General features: G+C 43.9%; 1 protein-coding gene across 1 annotated transcript in view; it reads left to right on the forward strand.

Moving 5' to 3' along the window:
- Positions 1-5,560: 5,560 nt before the first annotated feature.
- LOC105987102 (transmembrane protein 56-like) overlaps positions 5,561-5,684 on the forward strand; it is a 44,143-nt gene continuing 44,019 nt past the window's right edge. Inside the window, exon 1 of the mRNA XM_013018263.1 lies at positions 5,561-5,644. The gene's annotated coding sequence lies outside the window, so the exon portion shown is untranslated. The remainder of the gene's footprint in view (positions 5,645-5,684) is intronic.

Genomic DNA, 5,684 nt, shown 5'->3' on the forward strand with positions numbered 1-5,684 from the left:
TTAGATATAAAAAGATTAAGTTGAAAAAAGTCATTAAAATAAGTTAGAAATTTATAAATTTAGGCCTATTTTTCTTCCCACTTCTTATTTTGCATCCTTTTTGTTATTGTTTACTTGCTTCCTAGTACAAAAATAAGATTCCATTGTTTAAATATTATATTATGACCACAGGTGTTTGTCATTTATTCACTGCAAAATAACATGATAATAATAACACAACAAAAGGTTCACAAGATATAAGCTACAAGGCAATGGTGTATATCTGCAGCCCTAGGAATTGGGAGGCTAAATCAAGAAGATTGCTTAGGAAGTGGCGCTGTGGCTCAAGTGGTAGAGTGGACACCTTGAGCTGAAAAACACAGGGACAGCGCCCAAGACCAGAGTTCAAGCCCCATGACCAACCAAAAAAAAAAAAGAAGATTGCTTAGATCTGGGAGTTCAAAGCCATGCTGGGAAATGCAGCAGGGGGGGGGGGGAACTTTGGCAAACAAATCCATCAGAAAATTTTGCTTTTCCCATCATGGGGCTTGAATTCAGGGCCTGGGTGCTGTCCCTGAGCTTATTCGCTCAAGGCTTATTCACTCAAAGCTTAGCACTCTACCACTCTGAGCTACAGTTTCACTTCCAGTTGGTTAATTGAAGATAAGAGTCTCACAGACTTTCCTGCCCAGGCTGGCTTTGAACTGCTATCCTTAGATCTCAGTCTCCTCATTACCTAGGATTATAGGTATGAGACCCGGTGCCTGGCTGTTCTTTTGTTTTCTATTTTGATGTGGAGAAAACTACAGAAGATGAGAGATGTCAGTAAATTTTAGAATTCAGAAATTAAATAAAGTAGTGGCAGCTAGCCTGGCAAAGTAGAAGAAGGACTAATATAAGTATTTGGAAGAGAATTAGCACTGGGAATTTCTGTACTGTGGAAGGCAGGGGTTAGGCACCAGAGTGAAGGATTATCCTTTGGGGTCTTTGCATCCTTTTGTCTCCTCATCCAGCCAGTATACCCCAGTGCATCCCACTCTAATGGTACCACAATCAAAGCCATCCCTCTGTGAAGTCACTTCCTGTGGAGTTCTTAGTCTTGGTGTGATTGACATTTGGAATGGGGTATTAGTGGGAGGTTGTTTTGGGCATTGTAAGATGTTTAGCAAAAGTCCTGACCTCTGCTTATTAGATGACAGTGTATCCCCTGAGTTCCTGTCATGACAACCCCAAATTCCTCCAGCTGTTGACACATGGCCCCTGTGGAATTAATCAGATGCATCAACTCTCTCTGACTTGGCTCAGACAAAAGAAAGAAGCAGACATGTTCAATAGGCTAACGCTTGAGAATAATATAGATGTTCTAAAACCCTAAAGAATTCACAAAGTGAATTGTAAAAAAAATGGAAGAAAAGAAATTAGCAGAGAAATAAAGGGAAAAATTACAGATAAGATTAAAAGAATCCCTTATACTAAAAGAAAGATACAAAGAAAGAAAGATACATCATTGTGGAATTTCAGACTTCCAGGGACAATGAAAACATGCTAGGAACAAAAACAAGTGAGACACAAAGGTGATCAGAAATCAGCAGACATTTCAACAGCAACACTGGAAGTAAAACAATGGAAGAATGTTTTTTACAAGATTGGGGGAAGCCGGGCGTTAGTGGCTCACGCCTGTAATCCTAGCTACTCAGGAGGCTGAGATCTGAGGATTGCGGTTCAAAGCCAGCTTGGGCAGGAGAGACTGTGAGACTCCTATCTCCAATAAACCACCAGAAAACCGGAAGTGGTGCTGTAGCTCAAGTGGTAGAGCGCTTGCCTTGAGCTGAAGAGCTGAGGGACAGCCCCCAGGCCCAGAGTTCAAGCCCCAGGACCGACAAAAAAAAAAGACAAGATTGGGGGAAACTCAATTTCAACATCTTTGAACTATCAATCGGGAATAAAAATATTTTCAGACATAAAAGTACTCTAATATTTATTCCTAAGTACTCCTGAGTAAGCTACTTTGTCTTAAAAAAAATAGGAGTAAACTAAAAATTCCATGTTTAGGCATTGGAAGATATTGATGGGAATTTGATATGTTGAAGAAAGAATGGGTAAAGGTTAGATACAGGGCTTCGTTTTCTTTTCAATGGAGGAATCAATTAGAGTCCGAAGAGGGATTTAAAAAAATGTTATCATAGCATGTTATTTGGTTCAGCAATGCATTCTGTTTATATTGTCAGGATGATGTAAGCCCTCACTGTTGTTTGTTTTGGTATATCTAATTGAGAGCAAGGGTGGGGCAATATAGTGCTAATGGTACCATGAGATAGGTCCTTCGTACTCTGATAAGATGTCAGTACACAGTGTCTGAGAAACGGTAGAAACATTGGCATAAGGAAATGAGGAACACTCATCAGGATTATTAGGAATGTGGGGTGGAGACAGACGGAGGCTGGTAGGACTTGTGCATGGCTTTTGTTTTAAGCTTTTAAGAACCATTTGAGTTTTCACTTACTTATATTGATTTTATGAAACATAAAAATGCAACTAGGCCCTGGTGGCTCATACATGTAACCCTAGGTACTCAGGAGGTTAAGATATGAGGATCCTGGTTCAAAGTCAGCCCAGGGAGCAAAGTCTGTGAGACTGTCATCTCCAAATAACCAGCAAAAAGTTGGAAGCAGAGTTGTGGCCCAAGTGGTAGCCTTGACCTAAAAAAAACTAAAAAAACAAAATACCTCAGGGACAGCACACAGACCCTGAATTCAAGCACCAGGATTGGCACACACACACACACACACACACACACACACACAAAGTAAAAAATGTCAACAGAAGCAGCACACATACATTGGGGGGGGAGGGGGAATCACATAAAGTAGGCACTCCCCTAAAACACAAAACATGTCCAGAATTTCAGAGATGTTGTTTAATATCTTGAATTATTTTTTTCCTGAAACTTACAAAATTATTCTCTCCTTCCTTCCTTCTTTCCCTTCCTCTCTCCCTCCCTCCTTCCCTTTCTCTCTCCTCTTTTGCTGTCTCTTGATAAGGTCTTACTAAGTAGCCCAGGCTGCTCCATACCTATGATCATTCTGCCTCAACCCCTCAAGTGCTGGGATTACAAGTGTTTACTATTAGATTTGGCTTTTATAAAAAAAAAATCTTGATACACTAAAATGGAACAGTGCAGGCAAAGTAATGCCTGAAGTTGTTCACTATTTCTTTTAACTCAAATCTTTTTTTTTCTTTATTTTTGCTGTGCTGATGGGGAACCCAGGTCCTTCCACATGCTAGGTAAGCACTATAACTTTTGAGCTATACTTCTATCCCTAATCAAAACCTTTCCAATCAAAATGTTTGCTGTTGTTTGGGTTACATCTTTATAAACATCAGAAAAGTGGAATTTTCCCACCATTGTTGGTGTTAATTTTCTTGATAATTTAGAAAGAAGCAGCTTGGATCTCAAGTTTTGAAAACAATTGGGTCTGTTTCACACCTGTACGAAGTTACTCAGGAGACTAAGATTTGAGGATTGTGGTTCAAAGCCAACCTGGGCAGGAAAGTTCATGAGCTGCCTATCTCCAATTAACCAGCAAAAAGCTACAAGTGTTCTACCATTTGAATCACAGCTCAACTGCTCTGCTTGAGCTGTGGCTCAAGTGGTAGAGCATCAGCCTTTAGTGAAAAAGCTAAAGGGCATCATCTAGAGCCTGAGTTGAAATCTCATCACAGACATTAAAAACAAAAGGAGTTAAAGAATTTTGCAAAAGAGAAATTCATTAAGGAAAATGGATTTCAGACAAGTTTTTGTATTTGTTTTTTCTTTAAGCGAAGGTGAATACATTTACTTCTGTTCATAGAGGCCCAACGATAAGGAATCAAGTGAGCTGCAGAAAATAGTTATTTCTGGGGTTTTTACTCTGCCTGGTTTGTTGCTGTTAGTGTTAAATAATTATAGATATCGATGAAAGAACGATTCACACTTATCAGGAGAGGCCAAAGCAATGAACAGCCACCCTTGATAAACATGGGAGAGTATCTGTAAGACATGGTCTTGATAGCAGCTGGAAATGACATTGTGAAATATGTCTTTTTGGACTGACCCCACAGATCTCCACCTACAACCAACCTACCCACTGATAGTAATAAAGCAGGTATGGGACAAACCAAGGTAGCTAGGTCCTGTGCACAGTGTGGTCAAAGTGCAGTGATGCCCTGCTACATTCTGATTCTGGGGAGAGAACACCAAATGGTGAACTTGAGGGAGGAAGAAGGCAGGTCCTGTGTGCAGACAAGTTTTTGTCTCTATAAGGTGGGGGGGGGTGTAGAAAATTATCTTTCTGTCAGTCTGAGATTTTTCTGATAAGAACTGTTTTCAGAAATAATGGAATCATCATTCCCACTTTATAGATGAACAGATTGTACGTCAGTCAGGTTAGCTAAAGCTAAGTGTCTCTAATAAGAGTCCCAGGTTCTGACTTTGATTCCCTCCCTCCCTCCCTCCCTCCCTTCCTGTTCCAGGGTTTGAACTCAGAGCCTTCTATTTGCTAAGTAACCATCTACCTCCTGAGTCACACTCTATCCCTTCTGTTGCTTTTCTAGTTGAAAAGAAATAGGAAGATGTGTGAAGATGTGTATTTTCGGTGTTTGTGTGCATGTATGTATTAGGTTAAATGTGTTAGCTCTACCGATGGATATTTCTCTCAAAGGATCATTTCTCTCAAATTATTATTCATGGAGGGAGGGGTGAGATGGTTTCTTTAGGAGAGATTTAACTCCTCAGGAGGCTGAGATTTGAGGATCATGGTTTGAAGCCAGTTTGAGCAGGAAAGTCTATGACAGGCCTATCTCCAGTTAACCACCAAAAATCTGCAAATAGGGCTGTGGCTCAAGTGGTAAAGCACCAATCTGAGCTACTCACCCAAAGGGCAGTGCTCAGACCCTGAGTTCAAGAACACACACACACACACACACACACACACACACGGGGGGGGGGGAGATTTGCTATTGCTTTTTGCACATTATAATAGCCTAAATATTCCTTTTCTGGATTTTTATTCCAAACCCTCCCAGCCGGTGGATTCAGGTCACGTGGCAGTGTGGCAGGCAGGCCCTAGGTAACTTGGTCAGCTCCACTGAATGCTAAACTTTATTCATTTAGGCAGCTAGGGACTCACAGCCAGCACCAGCAACGCAAACCCTTCCCACCACACCCTGACAACTGGCAGGTGGAGAATGTAGGTGGGTGGCTGGGATCGAACTCAGGGCCTCGGGCACGCACTAGAGCAGCTCATGGGCCGGCCTGCCCTGGGGGGGGGGGGGGGGGAGGGCTGGGGGCGGTGGGAGGCTTCCCCCTTCCCCGCCCCCCCTCCGGTCCCGGCTGCACCTGCCGCCCCAGGAGGCCGGGGCGGGGCGGGACTCGACTTGGGCCACGTCAGACGTGGCGGGCCCGGGCTGCCCTTCGTCCCCTTCGCCAGGACCGGAGCGCGCCGTCCGTGCGCACAGAGTCGGGGCATTTAAGGCAGCATGCCAGTCCACAGGCCGAGGCGGTCCTGGCTCTCCAGGGTACTGGGCACAGGCTCGCCCGGTTCCCCCCGCTCCTGAGGGCAGCCCGGGAGCCGCTCGGCGGGGTGAGGTCGTCCGGGGACCCCCGGACGCGGACCCCCCTCCGCAGGTACGCGGGGAGCGCAGAGGACCCCTGGGCCCCGCCGCCG

The sequence above is a fragment of the Dipodomys ordii genome, unplaced genomic scaffold (genome assembly GCF_000151885.1).
Source record: "Dipodomys ordii isolate 6190 unplaced genomic scaffold, Dord_2.0 Scaffold39, whole genome shotgun sequence".
Taxonomy (NCBI): domain Eukaryota; kingdom Metazoa; phylum Chordata; class Mammalia; order Rodentia; family Heteromyidae; genus Dipodomys; species Dipodomys ordii.